At 36.7% G+C, this 18,033-nt stretch overlaps 1 protein-coding gene across 13 annotated transcripts in view; it reads right to left on the bottom strand.

The window, feature by feature from the left end:
- Positions 1–18,033, bottom strand: part of MEF2C (myocyte enhancer factor 2C) — a 165,983-nt gene that overhangs the window by 56,400 nt on the left and 91,550 nt on the right. The gene's annotated exons all lie outside the window — the stretch shown is intronic.

Genomic DNA, 18,033 nt, shown 5'->3' with positions numbered 1-18,033 from the left:
GATTGTTGAAAACCTAAGGAAAGAAAGGTGACAATTTTTTCAACCCCTATATTTTCAAGATGAGGAAGGAAGTCCTTTGCAATAATGTTTTGGCTGTATCTACCTGGGTGAAGTGTAGGTTTGCTGCAATTATTAAAACAACGCTTTGCAGGAAAAGTTTCTGTTCCTAAGGAAAAAAGGTTGCTTTATATTTTTTGGTGCGTATATTCTTTAGATTCACAATCTAACTGCTCAGCTCTTCCCTTCAATTTGCTTGAGTAGATAAGTGATGCAAGGCTGGTTAACTATGAGATGACATTGTTGCTGGGTTGGAGGGGGGTAGGTTGGGGAAAAGAGAAGAAATGCATGTTTTTATGGAGAAACTATTGTTTCTCTCTGGGCAAAGCTACAGGATCAAGGAGAAATCTTGTATGCATTATAAAAATTCTTCTTTTAAAACATGGGTACATAAGCTCTTTCCTTTCCTTTGTTTTCAAAATGATACTGATAACCCTGTTACTTTATAGGCCGGATGGGAGGAAAAGTAAAAGGAACGACTGTAAAAGTTCCCAATTTTTTCCAGCAGTTACAGGAAGACAGAGCAAGAAGTGAGATCTCCTTAAGTGAAAATTTCCCAGTCCCAAGGAAAAGGGGAAAACTGCAGGAGAGTTTCAAGAACCACAAGACTTGGGTTTTGCATCTTGTCAGAAAATCCTCACTGTTAGTAAAAGCCTGGGGAAAGGCTGGCACGGACCTGACTCAGCAGGGAAATGCCACCCACAGTCACCCACTCTGCTTCCGCAGTGGCTTAGCTGCCCTGTTTTCTCTGGAGGATTCCCCAGCCAGGCCAACACACACAAGTCTCTCAGATGGGAAACTGGACTTTTTGAAAATTGAAATTAAACTAAGTTGTGTAACATTTAAAAGAAGTTTACAATTATGATACGTGGCTTTTTACACAGGCTTAAAGTCAATTTTCTGTTGAATAAATAATATTAACCACATATTAACCACCTAATGGTTTAAAAATGCCTCAAACAGCCATCACCATCATTCTGAATAGAATCCCAATTCTTTTTAAAGTCCACTGTTAAAAGATGAGGGGAAACAGTACCATTAAAAGAGGAAGCAAAACACAGTCCAAAATCTGTTTCCATAAGATAATGCACATAATTGACTAATGGTCAGAGGAATCCAATCTATACCGAAATGAGGTCTGAAGTCAAAGCAGATGTCTGGGAGAAGTTAGGAAGCCCCCCTACCCCAACTTATTACATTACTCCACTGCTGAAGCTAAAGGGACAGATAGAAATCAATGAAAGTTTTGTTGATCTGACATAGGAACTGGTACACAGGAAGATGGAAGTTATATATCTGAGTTCATCTGCTAGAAAAACTGCCAGTCTCACATGCACTGCACGTGTGTGTGTGTGTGTGTGTGTGTGTGTGTGTGTGTGTGTGCATGCGCTATACCATGAAGCTAAGAATTTTGAAAGGATCTTCAGAATTATTTCTGGGTAGATGTAGTTCTGCATAGCTGTTTTAATCTTTTTCCCCCAGAAGGAAATATTTCACTTTCATAATTTAAATTCCACAAAAGTTAAGTTGTTTTATTTTAGGATGTTTGCAAACTGAATGATGGTGTCTAATGGAAAACAAATTTCTTTCCCTAATCATAATATAACAAATAGTTTGCTATCATATAATTTACTATATTTTTCTCTGATAATAAATAAAATATCTCATGTTTGTAGGAATTCAATCATGGAAAGCACTAAACTGTTTCCCCATTTCTTCGACTGTTGATCAGCATGTGCTTTGGCCTCAGTAACCAGATATCAGGTGCAGAGTTCAGAACTATAAATTTGTTGCACCTCCTATAGGTAATACTAGGGCTCTGATGGTTGTCTTTCCTCAAATCGCAATTCATCTTTGCTAGGTCTTCAGAGTGCAAAGTAGGTGTGGTTCAGAAGAGAGTGTCAAACAAACATCAGTGGTTCAGAAACAATATCCTTTCCCCAGTAGCGATATACATTGTGGGTATGTGACTGGAATATTTAAAACACCTGTTCACTTGGAACTAAGCCAAATGTGTAATACTTTAGAGTGCTTGGCTCACTTCCAGGAGCATGTATTGTTAACTGCCATCAAAATACTGAGGGAGTCAGGGCAAAGATACAAGCTAGAAATGATGTAAGAGAGATATATTTTATAGCTAACAATATCATCATAATAAACACTGTTGGCTGGCTAGTATTTTAATGAAATCAATTATTTGTTTTTGCATCAGAAAGGATACTAGTAGTGTAGGGCCCTCTTGTCTTAGCTTTGCTAATTACTTTCACTGCCTTAAAACCTCAATCAAGCTCACCCCCTCATGCCCTCCCTCCCCACCCCCCCCCCCCAACCCCCTTCTCTCTTTTCACTCTGTTCTTCCCTGGATACATAGTAGTTCACAAGGAACACCAGGGAATAAATTCTATCCTAACTCTATTTACCAGAGTTCACCAACAGAACTTGGGCAAAGTCCCTCTATCTGACAGGGTTCCACCAATTTTTTTTTTTTTATCAATTGTTCTGGCTTTAGTTAATAGAGTTACTTGTGACTCCTAGTTTTTACCTTTCTCGTCCTTTTCCCTAGTTTTAAAATCTGTATGGCGAAGATCTTATCTCTGAAGAATTTCATGACTTTATTACACAAGTATTATATGTAACAATTTACAAAGTGTGACATTTTGTTTGAATGTAATCAGAAAATATACTGAAGAGTCAATGTCCAAGGTATGAATGTGTGTGTGTGTGTGTGTGAGAGAGAGAGAGAAAGAGAGAGAGAGAGAGACAGAGAGACAGAGAGACAGAGACAGAGAGTAGAAAAGTTAGAAAATATTGCCTACATTTACACATGCAGGAGGAAGGAGCAGCAGGAAAGGAAATAACATGCTTATGGGCATCATGTGCCCAACATGTGCTAATGGCTATGTATGTACCTTATATAAGCTAATTCTGTTAAAAAAACCCAAGAGCAAGATTTACTATCCCTGTTTTACTGCTTACGAAGCTAAACTTCAGCGGAGATTAAGAAACTTGCCCAAGAGAATGGAGTTTATGAAAGTGGGAGAAACCCACTTGTCTGACTCTCTAGAACTTGCATCTGTTCCTTCTCCCACACCATGCGCTGTTACAGGCCATACTGGAAAAGAATATATGAAAAAAGAATGTCTCTACGTGTATAACTGAGTCACTTTGCTGTACAGCAGAGATTGGCACAGCATTGTAAATCAACTATACTTCAGTAAAAACAACAAAAAAAAGGCTGGACTTTTAGATTATAGACGTGAAAGTGTAAGGATAGAGTTTACATTTGGCAGTATTGTATCCAGAATCCTGACCTGTTTATGTGGTCATTCAAAGTGCACATACTTCATTAGGAACCTCAAAATTTATAGATTTTGATTTCTTCTTCAATTTAATCTAGAGAAGCTTATATAGTTTAAATACACCTGCTGAGGTCTCTATAATTTGCTCCTTTAAGACACTACAGCTGACATATCATCTTCAGTCAGAGAAATCCATGTGCACGTTATCAGTGCAAACTGAAATTACATGCGTATTTCAAAAACAACTTTTTTATATTATAATCATAGATGTTCATAGGATGACATAAATGGCTTAAAATACTTAAGTATAATGAAAGGTTTTAGGCTTTGTAGCATGTACACATACACACGTTACTTATAAAAATTAAAATGTTTTGGCACGTCTACGTTGTACAATTATATTGCTTCTATCTATTTACATTTTCCAGTAGAATCTTCCTCAAGAATTGGCTGTCATTATGCTATTCTACTGCTTGAGGCCTACAGTATCATTCTCATACCTCCCGTATTGCACCTAATTCTGCACCAGACATTTACCTGTGATTTACCTGTTTTCTCCTCTTCCTCATTTCCCTTGCCATTTTTCTTACTGCTCCTTCTGTATGTGAACCTTCTATTCTTATCAAACTAATATTTTTCATGCCCTTGCTCCTTTCTTCTTGTGGATCTTTGCATAATTGGTCTTTTGAAAGGTTTGCCCCCATCCTCTTCATCAATTCATAACCACCGTTCTGCACTTGACTTGTTTGTGCCTAAAAGTGACTACCTATCATGGCCATCTTCCCTGACTTTTAAAATATTCTACTTCCTATACTTATTACTTGATTACAAGGTATCATTACCATAAACCTTACTATGTGCCAGACCCTGTTCCAAGCATTTTAAAAATGTTTAATCATTTAATTGTCATAATAACTATGTACTAGGTACTATTATTAAACCCCATTTACAAATGGGGAAGTTAAGACGAAGAGTGCCTAAGTGACTTGCCCAGGGACATACAACCGGTAAGCAGTGGAGAGGGATAAGAACTTAGGCAGGTTAGCTACAGTTTGCGAACTGATTGATGCTCCCAAACACTACGTTTTATGCTGCCCCCCCCCCAATATCTCATAATGCCTGTTATGGTGTTTTGTCTGGTTGATTCACATGTGTATTTTCTACCTTAGCTAGACTGTAAGTTTTGTGAGGTCACAGATCATGTCTTCCAAACATGTCTCTCCTAGCATCACTATAAAGTTCTGTACATCCTAGGAGTTTAACAATTATTGCTAGAATAAAAACATCTACACATAAAAGTGGAAGTAAACTTCTAAAATATACACATTGGAAGCCCACTTTTAAAGTTGGAGGTAAAAATGGAATTAAAACCTTGCATGCTTTGATAATTCACAAAATAAATCTAATGTCATTGGTTATCACGAATGAAATAGCCATATTAATTTCTTTGTTATTGTATTAATAGTTTTCAACTGTCATTATAAGCATTTGATGCATAGAATAAACACAGCTTCTCGTGTTTAAACCATCCTGCTTGTGTTATTTTGGCTTCTATTACAGATAAATAATACTGTAGACATTGCAAATCCTCAATGATTAGGAGGTACTCAAATCAATATTGGTTACAAAATATATAAAGAATGGATGCAAATTTTATAGCAAAGAGATAATTATTAATTTATATCTGCTTATTGTAACAAAAATTTGTTGTCAGCTTTTTCTGAAGTTTAACAATGCTTGAGCCAAGATGGATAAATTATACATGAAAATATCACTATGTAAGGTAAAAATGCTAATAAAACAATTATATTATTTAATGTTTATGAATGTTATACAATATGTTCTATGTAGTAATTCATGCACTGTTCTCTCCATATGATAGTCTAGCATGGTGACTCTAGCTCGTATCACTGTTATCTAGCAATGTTAAAATGATTTTTTAGCAATTAAAATAGCAGTATTTTCCATATTACAAAGGCTTTGATAAAAAGTCAGAAGTGAATATATTATCAAAGGTAATTATTTCCAAAATTGAATTTATCCTGCATAGCACAAATGACTCAACAATGAAAATTTTGTTTAAAAAGTGTGCATATAAAAGGCTTTGTCCCTGGAATGTAGCTCTAAGTGGCTCACTATCTAGGTTGAAAATGGCTATGCAGGGTTGTATGTCCTATTTTTCCATGCCTGCAGTAAAGATACAATATGGGAATTCAGCTTGGTAATTACTAATACACCACACAGACACAATTACACCCTGTATGCGGCATGAAGGAATCACTTGTGGTCTGCATCATTACAAAGAGCAGCAGGGGGCCACCATGCAAGATGACAAAATGCTTTACAAGACGGAAGGAGACCAAAAGAGTCGATGTACACAGATACAAGGACCTTGATTCTTCTAGCAATGATTTAAGTCTCTTTCCATCAATTATCGTCCTTTGTCTCAAGAGTCTTATCACCAGCAGCATTACAGGAACTGAACATAACAATGCTCAGACCCGTATAACCCCATGAACTGTGCTGACATTTCCACACCCTGTTGCTATGTTTGACCTGGTTATTCAGATTACCGAAGCAAAACAAAATGGAAAAAAAAAAAAAGCGTTACGATTGCAAAACTGGCTTATGTATTTTTTTTTTTTTTATGGCTTACTCAGAATTCCATTTCTCTAAACTGAAAGCCATCCTACTCCCAAAATGTTCTTTTTCAAAGTAGTTTCTACTCCATTTAAAAAATTAAAAGTGAAAATCTGCTTGGATGAAAACTATAGTTGTAAGAAAGAGACTAAGTATTGGTATATCAAGGGGATATATACATAACAAGAGAATTTTACATCTAGGGGAGCTAAACTAAAATAAGTCAGCTGCTCTCTTTAGCTACAATGAGTCACAGGATAATTTTCTTTCTGAGAAACTCTAAAGTTTCAAGCTTAATTGCAAGCAGTAAGCGGTTTTTATTATAACAGTTTCCTCCTAATTATTACACTATGTACATTATTTTACAATACTTTCATTTAAGATGCTCTTTTAAAATACATGTTATAAATATGAATTTTTAAGACCTTAGGAAAGTTAGTTAGTTATGGCAGTTTTTCAGGTTCTGTGAAACAAAGCCTTGTCTTTCAGAAAATGTTTACAACCTATGAGAAAGAAAAAATGTGTCCTGGGGCTAAAATGTTTATTGGCACCTAGAAGTCTGAAGGGAGAGTCAGGCCTGTGGTTTTCGGAGGGCACTTTATCATCGCCCGCATTCTCAAAGGTTTCTCTGAATGAATAGAACTGGATTACTCAGCCTTCTATTCCACGCCTATTCCTCTCCATTTTCCTTGGCTCGAAAGAGAGCCAGGCTATTTTTAGTTAGGCAGTTTTCTATTTTTAGACAACTACCAGTTAGAAGACATTTGTTAGGAAAAAAATTTAAACACACACACACAAAGGGAGGAGGGAAAGAAGCTTCCCTTCACATATTGTAAAGCAGCCTTCAACCTGTAACTCCAGGCATTTCAGCTGCTTTCAATCTTCGAAAAATAAAGAAAAATTCAGAGTTCAGGGTTTTAAAAATAAACCTTCCCTCTGGCAAACAGACCAAAATACAACAAGCTGTTACTATGTGAAACAGTGACTGCAAAAACAAAGAACATTCTCCAATGATTAAACTGCGAGGAAAGTTGAAGAACTATTAGGTTATAAGAATGTTACACAGGCATGTAACAATTTCCCAGCTTCTCAGCCAGATGTAGCATGTTTTTAGAATCTAAGGAAGAGGGGTGGGGGGAACCTCATCTGCAAAGTTCAGAGCAGGATGTCCAATGTAACTTTGTTTCCTTTCTCAACACCAGAGACCCTTTTATCAAACCTAAAGGTAATATATTGACTGCATTTTTCAAACATTTGTATTCTATAGAATTTCCCTAAAAATTGTAACCACGTTTACAGAGAAACCATATATTAAAAAGTCCAATGCCAATGGGAAACAAAATTAAAGGCTGCTACATATATTGGATTGGCCAAAAAGTGCGTTTGGGTTTTTCCATAAGCTCCTACAGAAAAACCCAAATGCACTTTTTGGCCAACCCAACACACATACACATAGATATGTGTGTGTGTACACAGGCATTTATATATCTCTATAGCATTATCTTTATTAGTCTCACGTTTACTTTAAATGGGAATAAATGACTTGCACGTTGGCTTAGCACATCAACCTACTGTACTTATCAAAGTTGTGCTTTCATCTGTAATCCACCATGCGGTGGACGCTGTCAGGCTCTCACACTTGTAATTACTTTCGTTTCCTTCAGTTATCCCACTGCACTCTCAGTCTTATCGTGGTTCAGACTGCTGGGTGGGAGAGTCACCGGTGCATCACCAGCAACTAGCACAGTGTTTGGCACACGGCCTTCACATTCATCAATATCTGCTGAATGAGAGAACAAATACTGTGCACGTTGTGTCCACAATGGGGTATCGGCCCCGGAGGGCAGTGGCGTGTCCTAATCAGTGCCGCATTTCTTAATGCACTCAGCACAATGCCTTGCACATAGGGAACATTTCACAAATGCTTGTGGAAGAAAATCAATTCATTGGCCTTTATTAGATCTTCTTAATTTATATAAATGCTATAGTTACTTAAGAATGCAATATTTATTAAATGATATACCTATTAATATAAAATTAATATACCTATTAATTTGCTTCTTCTTTGTCCTTTGGTAAAACAGCTTTAATTACCTGAACTTTTCCTTTGATGTTGAAAATAAAAACACCTTATCTAACTTAACAGTTGACAATGGGCTCTGACATCTTTTATAGCCTGTAAGCATCACCACAGCCCTGTGAGGAAGGATGGGTCAGGGTCCACAATACTCAGAGGAGGAATCTGAAGCCCAAGAACGTTAAATAACTCGCCCCACGTTAGAGAACTAATGTGTGGTGCCACAACTAGAACTTAATTTCTTTCCAAATTTGTGGGGATTTTAAAGTTCTATTTCCCAAATGTAAAATTTAAACTCTCATGATAATGCATCAACAAACATTCTTTAGGAGAATCACTCTGCAGCTTTCTTTTTCCCCATGTGAAATTAATTCAGAACCACCACATTGAAGGAGAACCCAATCACGAAGCCCAGGTGAAGATAAAATTCCTCGCATACCTAATTAGGAAACATTAGAAGAACCTGTGTGTGCCTGCGCATTCCCTTCCTGGTGGAAAAATCTGGAGTTGACCTGTCTTGCTTTTGCTCTCCCATGACTTTTTCCTGTCCCTTCCTCCGTTTTCTCTTCTTCCTCGGGTTAACTTCAGCTTCAGTGTTCCCTCCATCCTCTCATCTCGCTCCACAGAACCCCATTTACTTTAACAAATATTCTGTTCCTGGGAGTAAACGCTGAGTGACCCAGCTTTCCTAATTAGTTCTCTCTGCCCTGGCACAGACCTTGACACCCAGTGGGGACGCACGCAACCTATGCCTGCCGTGGAAATGAAAGATGGAATGGCTGGGTGCAGCCTCTCCAGTTTACGGGTCCTTTATTAGGCTGTATCCATCAACCATCATGCTAGTTACCTCATGAATAAGAACGCTAGATTCGCCAGTTTCACCCCTACATCAGGGCTGCTCAATAGAAGATTTCCGGGGGTGATGAACATTTCTGTACCTATCCTGATCAATACGGGAGCCACTAGTCACATGTGGCAATGGAGCACTTGAAATGTGGCCAGTGAGACTGAAGAACTAAACTTTTAATTTTATTTAATTTCAATTAATTAAAATGTAAATAGGCACATGCAGCTAGTGGGTACCTTAATGATTAGTGCAGATCTGTTTCATTTCATCTGAAATCTGGTTATATTATCCAAAGAGAATTCACATGATAGAAATGACTGAATATGTAATTGTCAGCCATAAGCACTAAATATATTACTTATTCACAAATGTGTACAAGTAACCTTGAAAAGGGTTTGGTTACTTTTCAAACCAAAAGTTTACTTTTCAAACCAAAAGTTTAGAGAACAGAGAGTGGGGAACAGAGTGGGGTTGGATTTAGATTTGCAGCTCATTCTCAGGGTAACTCTGATCTTAGTTTTTCTCCCCTAAATGGTTTTCTTGAGGTCATAGTGATGGCATTTGCTTATGACTAAGGAGTAATTTGCATGGTATTTCAAAAAATAAAGTTTTAAATTCAGAAATTCTTGAATAAGAGTTACTATTCTTAATTCATACATAAGGTTTTTTGTAATAATGTTTTATCATATGTGAGGAAAAAAACCAAATACCCATTGTAGGGTTTACTGTTTACAGCATTTCTTATCCTAAAACAGTAGCTCTAAACAGTTACTGAGTTTATTTACTAAAACATAAAGATAAGAGATTTAATTGATATGAAGAGGCTTTCAGAATCTAATTAACCTCCCAGCTAGTCATTAACTCTATGACCTTTAGAAATAATTGACACGGAATTTTTTTTTCCTTATTCAAAACTTCCATCAGGTGGCTAAACTTCAGGGTAACACAGAGTACACTAAATGCCGCTGAGACACGACTGGATAACATGCCAAACAGCTATTAGTAAAATGAGATATATTTCCAATAAGATAATCTATCCACCCAATCTGTCGTATGCATATGCAGCATTTGCCTAATTATAGTCCTTTTAATGATCGAGTCTGGAGTCTTTTCCCAGAATGTCCTATGAATTATTTTGCTCATGAGGATAATGAGGAAAGCATAGCTGCCACTACTCCCCGTACCCACAGCACACACCCCCAACCATTCATGTCACACTTGCCTGCCGAGTCTGGTCTGGAACTCAGAAGCTCCCTCAACACGTGCTCTAGGGAGCCACTACCAGCTGATGGGCACTCACAAGGGAGGTGGCCCGGAGAAGCAGTGCTCACTTCACTGTGTGATGACAGGCGTGTTATACCGTAGTACTTCCAAAAATGTAACGCACTTGCTTTCAAGAGTTAGTTTCACCAAATAGCAGTTTTAAAAATGATAAATGTTCAAAAATGTACTTTCAAACTCCATGCTGGAGAAAACAGATATTTGGAAAGGGAGGTCTGGATCCTTGCTACTCAGAGCTTGGTTCACAGACTAGCGGCATCAGCATCACCTGGGAGCTTGTCAGAAATACAGACTCTTGGGCCCTGCCCCATGTTCACTGAATCAGAATCAGCCTTTCAGTTCCATCCCCCAGTGATTCAGACGGGGCCAGAGGCATTTTGTTTGAGACCCTCTGCTATCTCTTGTCAGATCCTGGCCAAAGTACTAGCCATTGTGTCTCTTTTTCCCAGGAATCCATATAGGTTGGTCTGAAAGTCTTTTGCTTTCCACCAGGACTACAAGGAATATTTCTGTGTGGTCTCCTGTGCCTATTTGTTTTTTTTCTTGCACAGCAACAATCTTTATTCATCTCTGGTTCGCTTGAAAGATTCTCACTTTTATTACTATTAGAACCTATCTGACTTCAATGAAGAAAATTTGGTAAGTTTTAATATTTATACCATAATGATCATCAGTAAGTTGTTTTATAAATATTATATATACACGTATGTATACATATGTAAATATGTGTGTGTGTGTGTGTATATATATATATATATAAAATATTTATTAAGTGTCTACAATATGCCATACGTTGAGCTGGCAGTTGGAGTTACAGAGATAAATAAAATATCATCATTTCCTTTAGGGAAGGAAAATAGATTTATAATAATAATTTTAAAAAACGCAGTGAGGCAGTTGAAATAATAAACATCCTTTGATCAAAGACTCATTATCTTCTATTCTGACTCTAGGCAGGGCTCTGAAATTGTTCCTAAAACTTCACTTTTGAATATTTCACAGCCATATATTTAATACCAGTCCTGAGGAAGTAAAGATGTTCTACTCTTTGATATCTTATTTGATGTGTTTTAAACCAAACAATGTTACTTTTACCTAGGGGCTATCAAGGGCTAGAATGCAACATTTGGTTCAAATGTGCTGTCCAACACCAAGTTCTACATGCCATGAACTCTATAAATATCATTAAATATTGAAGATTACGATCCAGGCTAAATATGTTTCCCCCTTTCACTTTCAGATATTGAGAAAAAAAAATCATGAGGACTTTGGTCTGCTCCAGTTCAAGGTGGTTCATATAAAATAATAATGATAAGATGGTGATGTTGATAATGATAAAGCAGTTTCACTACTGACAAAAGGCTGTATTTTGAAACGTGTTGTCTTTTCTGCTCCTACTATTATTAAACAATTTTCTGTTGACTCTGTGTTAGTATTAAGCCATTAGAGCTGTGCAATGAAAGAGATGAGAGGAAATTCAGTTTTATTGCCTTGTGCATATAACTTAAGTAATCTAACATGCACTTCATTTGTTCAACAGTGATTTTCTTAATAACTGAGATGTGAGGCAGCTTTTCATGTTTACAAAACGTATGCAAATTAAGCAAGAGCATTATTTTTAAAAAGGAATGGATTTTCAAATTTGACATATAAAAAATCCACTGTGATAGAAATGAGAAATATGAATATATTTTCAGACACGTTTCTCCTTTTAGACTTTGGGGAACAAATATAAATATGATTTACAGGGACTAGTAAAAGTCTTTTAAAGATATATAAACAAAAATGAACATTACAAGTTAGGAGAAATATACAAAACCTTTTTTTTTTTTTTTTTTACAAAAATCACTTCTTTCTCGTTTTCCTTAGAAGCCTCAACACTGAAGGTTTCAATCTTTACAGAATATACTAATCCTTTCTTCATTTTTCAATACTATCTATTGAAAAGCAATTACATACTTGGTTTAACAGAGGACAGGGCAGAGTTACTGAGCTACTCGCAGTAAGAACTATTTTAATTATAATTTATAGTGACCTAAGAAGAATTTTTAACGCAGCTCAAGAATATTACTTCCCTAAGTTCCTGAAAAAACTGCTTTTCTAAAGAAATTAATTACTAATTATAAAGTTAAATTACTGGCCCACGGTTGCTTCAAGTAAGTTTAAAACAGTAACAAGAAAGACCTAACCATCTTCCCGTTCACAAGCTTCACATTTAAAAAAAAACAGCACACGTTACCTAGCTTACGTGGCTCGGGCTCCCCATCAGCCTGGACAACTCGAAAGTGCTTTCAGACCAGATAGTGAGTTTACCGACCGACTGCGTGGTTATCGGTGTGAGGGGTAAAATGTGCTTTTAGTTTTATGAGGAGTGTTTAGTTCCAAACTGGTGTCTCTCGAACATTTACGTTCTGGATTCTAAAATCTCAAGGCTACACAGTTCTTCACTTCTGAAATGCACTGCTCAAATTTCATATTGAAGGATTAATCCTGGTGTTGATTTGAAAACACCATTAGTTTAAATGCCTCCCTTTTCATCTTTCAGTCTAGACCGGTGCTGTCTCACAGAACGTTCTGGATATCAATGCATTCTACATCTCCCCTTGTCCCACTTGACAGTCACTAGCTGCCTGTGGCTAGTGGCTACTGTATTAGATGGCACAGGTCTAGATTACTGTAGTTTTTGATTGTGCTTTGATAAAATTTATAAAATTTTAATAAACTGTTTCATTGGAGCTATACAAATATTTTTCATACTTTAAATGAATAACATTATGCTGTATGATGATCATGTGGTTATCCTATTATAGCTGTCTTCCCCTGTTTATTTTTTTCTACAAATATATTCTGATGGCCTAACATTCTCTAGACCTCACATTAAAGCCCAGGAGATGTGATAGTAAACAAAATGTGCACAGTCCCCGCCCTCCAGGAGTTTAAAATCTAGTGTGGAACAAGCAATTGAATAACAGCTTCAACAGCGCCTTGATAGGGAAAATAGAACATATTATGACTATAACACAGGAAAAGCACCTAACACAAGTTATGAGGCCTCTCCAGGATACTTCCAAAAGTATAAATTGGGACCTGACTTGAATGAAGGATAAATAAAAGCCAAGTAAAGGCCTAGTAAGGAATGTTGAAGACAAAACAAACAAGGTTTGGAGAAGTTGAAGGATATAAACATCATTAGGTGGCTTGAGTATAGGATGGGAACTGGGGGGGTTTGGTTGGAGGGAAATAGCAAAAGGTGAGGCTAGAGAGGAAGAGAAATACAGGGGCCAGATCATGCATGGCCTTGTGAGCAATCTTAAGGACCAAGAGTCCTTGAGGGGCCTTGTTTATGTTCATATCTCCAGGCATTCCATGGCACATAGCATATGGCAGGAATTCAGCCAATCTTTGTTCAGTGAACACATGAAAGAATGAAAATTCAACAAATGACCAAACAAATAAGTGAATGTGCTTTTTCTTTTAAGAAAAGTAGCTATGTAATATACATCTATAAAGTATGCATAAAAATGTCATGTATCTATATTTTTATATAAGTATAAAATTGGAACCTATTTAATTGAGTTAGATACAATGAAAGCTCAAGTAAAAGAGACATTTTTATATTTTACAACTATTTACGAATTTTGTAATACAGAGTTTGTAAAGAAGTCCAATTCCACTATTTACTGCATTTGCTTTTCTACAAAAATTGTTCTTAATTTTCACCAACTATGTAAAGGTAGTTAATTTATTGATAACCTCCAGTAGCACTGTGGAACACTGAAGTTTATAAGCTATTTTAAGGCCTTTTCAGACCCAATTCAGGCCTTAAGTATTACTGTGCAAGGAGATATTTTGCTGGAAAAACTGTTCTTAGAAGTCCTTAAACAGGAATCAGGTAACAGAAAAAGTTTCACGTAAATATCATCTCTTATTCTCCCCTTTCTTCCCCACCCCCGCTCTTCTTTATCTCTCTCTCTCTCACACACACACACACACACACACACACTCTCTCTTCTTGCCCATCCTTGCGTCTAAAAAAAAAAAAAAGCCAATAATCTTCTACTGAGAGAGTTGTGAATCAAAGGTTCCTTCTGTAAGTGTTACATCCATCTTTTTGATTTGCCAGGGAGCAGGATGGGGCATTGTGTTTTATTCTACGTCCACACTTAGTCTCTTAGCCACTGGCCCAGACTAGATGAGCAGCTCAATAGAATCACTGAGTCACTGAGCGGTGAGAGGCTCCCTCCTGGCAGGGTGCTAAGTGATGCTCCCATATGGGTTTTGCAGTTAGAAAACATGTGCTGGATATGGAGGTGACCTGTCTGGGACTTCTGTCACTCCAAGGGTCACCTGGAATGATCTGGTGATCAATGACCTGTTTGAAAGTTTTATTAAATTGTTTAGCTTAAAGCCTTCCTTTCAGTAGCTTGTACTACATTAATGAGATTATTGCTCCTTTGCCCTCCAATCGTTTCCAAGCTGATTTTTATATATTTTTTATATCCTTAACACAAATGCCTGTCTCCTGGTTCAGAATTCCATGACCAGTGCTGAGCATAAGCTGGTGCCTGCTAAATCATCACTGAGTGAAGGAATGGCCTTACAGGCTTACAGCATGTTCCGTGGGATCTGCGATCTTCAGGTCATCCTGAAGGGCTCAACCCCACATCTCCTTCCAGAATAGAGCTCAGCATCAACTGTGAGAGCAGGCAGGCAGCTAAGAGAACCAGGAGTGGAGCTAGACAGGTGGAAGAGATGAAGGGGGCAGTTCCTTAAAACCATCAGAGCCCCTACTGAATTTCCACAGCCTCACAAGCTAGCATTTTGGATAAATATCTAGTATACTTGTCACAGAGCTAAATAAAATGGACTTTCTTCAAAGGAAGTGCTTTTAATACAATAATTGTTTTTTGGTTTTTTTCTAACCAATGGATTAAAAATTTAACACATTTACAAAATCTGGCATATTTATATATTGTAGCTAAACAGATATTCAAGCTGCATTATAATGTAATAATAAAAAAAAAAATCCCGGTTTGTCTATTAAGTCTTTGTAATTCTTTGTGCCATTGTAACAGTAGTGCTAATTATCAAGCAAAGATATGATAATTACGAAGAGCTTTTTTGCTAAAAGAAGGAATCTTTTTCAACACCCACGTGCTGCACAATTTCCTATGACCCTGTAACACTACTCTGGTACGGCCCAGAAATTTGTATTTCAGTCTGAATGCTGGGAAACATATTATTTCTCTCTCTACGCCAATCTTTTTTTCTTGTGAGTAAACTGTTTTCAGAAGGTTAAGGGAGAGGGGTAATGGTCCAAATGGGAAATATAAAACTAATGACCCTTCATGAAACATATTATGCTCCTCATTAAACTTACTCAGTTAACTGTATTACATTAAATTAAAATAAATAGGATTTAAAATTTTACCCAGGAGTAGTAAACTACCCTAACTTTCAACTTTGTGTTAGATCCATTCTAAGAATGGATTTCTCAAGTCCCTGATGTATCACAGGTTCTTAGCCTCCAACACAATTATGTCTTAGTCTTCTAGAGGTTTTCAAACTTAGTGTGTCTAAGAATTACTAGGGAAACTCGTTAAAAACGCAGCTTCCTACCCAGATCCCCTCTTCTCCATCAAGTATCTCAAGCATACTGATTTCAGTGAGGTGCACTTTGGAGAGTACTCTATGTACTTTTATGGTATAAACTTTGTCAAGCTTAGGGGTCCCACTTTACTTCTTTCTCCATCATCTCAGTTATTACTAAGGTGTGGGAAAGCCGAATGGGTGAAGACTGTGTGATTCACGTAGTTGAGCAGGGCAGTCCCACATCGTGTTAGACTTATATGTTATTTTCATCCAAAGAATCAAACCATCTCTAGTTTTGGTCTAGGAGCCTCAGAATGTCGTTTTGAGAGATTCACAACTTTCATCTACTGATGTTAAGTGCAGGATAATAGTGGAGTTGCTACTTTACTCTTTTTGCTTTTTAAAGAATTACATTGTACAGACTTTCAAATTCACTGCCTTCATTTTTGAGATGAGAAAACTCGCCCCCTCCCGCCCCCCGGGAGAAGTAGCTCATTTGTCACCCAGTAAGACTGTGCAAGGCAAGGGTTCAAGTGCAAGCCCTTTAACTTTCAACCCAATGTTCTTCTCATGACCTTGAAGAAGTCTAGCTCAGATACCCATCTGTCCAAGAATATGAAAATCTCTAGAGTATGTGAAGTTTTAAATCTCCTTTAAACCACATAGTATATTCCTGAGCAAAGCCCTCAGAATACAATTTTATAGATTTTTAAACTCCTTAGAAAACAAATTTTAAAAGTCAACAAATTTTCAACTAGTTTAATATGGTTCTACTGCACCTCCCATCATATTAAGAACTGGAGCAGTTCAAGTCTGATGACAAATTCCAATTCAGATTTTTTTGTTACCCTGCAATGTTTGTTGTAATGATTTTGGTAATGAGGTGGAGTTTTGAGTATAGAGTTGTTTTCTGTTCAGAACTTATGTTAAATGTGTGTGAATGTACACAAGCATGCACATGAAAGCACTCATGAGGTTTGACAACTGACAACTGTCTGTTAATATTTATGTTTATGTATTTTCACACTTATATGTGTACATGAATAAAATACTATCTGAAATACATACTAGGTAAGTTTTATAAATGATCTTAAATTTCAAGATCAAGGCAAGCCCACAATTAAAATTATCAGTCAATGAAAAACTAAATGTGTAGTAATGCAAATCTGAAAGTATTTTAAATACACACCACATTAGGTCTACTCATCATCTACTTTTGTTTCTCTGAAATTATCTGCTTGGCCTTACTAGGCAAAAAATAAAAAAATTTAATTGATCAGCTCAATACTTTTAAAAAACTTCCAAATAAAAGTAAAGAAACGAGAATTAATCTTAGACAATTATAACAGGTAAAGAGAAGATGGATGTGAGAGGCAGATTAATTTGATCAGGATTAGAACTAGATTTTTTTAAAACCACTTTAAACAATTTAAGCAATGGCAAGAATAACTTGTACTCTGGCAGATTGATGCTGAATACATACTTTTGAAACATTTATTTTCTCTTAATTCTGGGAAAGCAGTCACAATCTAGGAAACCACAAGGAGATAGATAGGTGAGGAAAATAGACAGATGGGGGGCATTATATCTGTGTATAACGGGGACATATACCTCATTACACCTCTTCCTTTTTGGTTTAGTATTCATTGCTTACAAAGGGTACTATAAGGCGATAACATTTAAATAGGATACATGTGAGAAGCATTTAAAACTGTACAGCAATGTTACTTATGCTAACTAATCAAAAATATTTTTGAGTTTCAACACCATGCTTATTTATTTTTGGCACAATGGAACAATGTTTTAAATCTAACTTTGATAAAATACCAAGTAACATTTAGAAATTCATTTCCATCAGATTTCTGATTCCATGTATATTAACAATGCTATATTAAATGATATAATTTGGGGGAAAAGATTTCTAGGAGAATAATTGTCTTTACTCCTTCAGCATGAATACATTAGGAAGAATGAATTAGAAAGAAGAGACATAAAATGAAAAACAAATGAAAAGTTGGGGTGAGCTCATTTTAAAATACGTTTTTTCTTTGCTGGGAAACTAGTATATACTTAAAAGAAATCATGAGAAGTAATCTAAAATGTGGGCGAGCCATCCCCTGGCCACACTTCCCCATTCTGGTGGCCTGACCCAGGTGCCTGATTTCTAGCAAGGACCAGATTCATGTAGTCCCTATTATCATACCGCTCTAACCTGCATTTTGAGAAAGACAGAGGGTGGA

This window comes from Balaenoptera physalus, assembly GCF_965194825.1.
Source record: "Balaenoptera physalus genome assembly, chromosome: 3".
NCBI lineage: Eukaryota > Metazoa > Chordata > Mammalia > Artiodactyla > Balaenopteridae > Balaenoptera > Balaenoptera physalus.
This window is presented reverse-complemented; position numbering and strand designations above follow the sequence as displayed.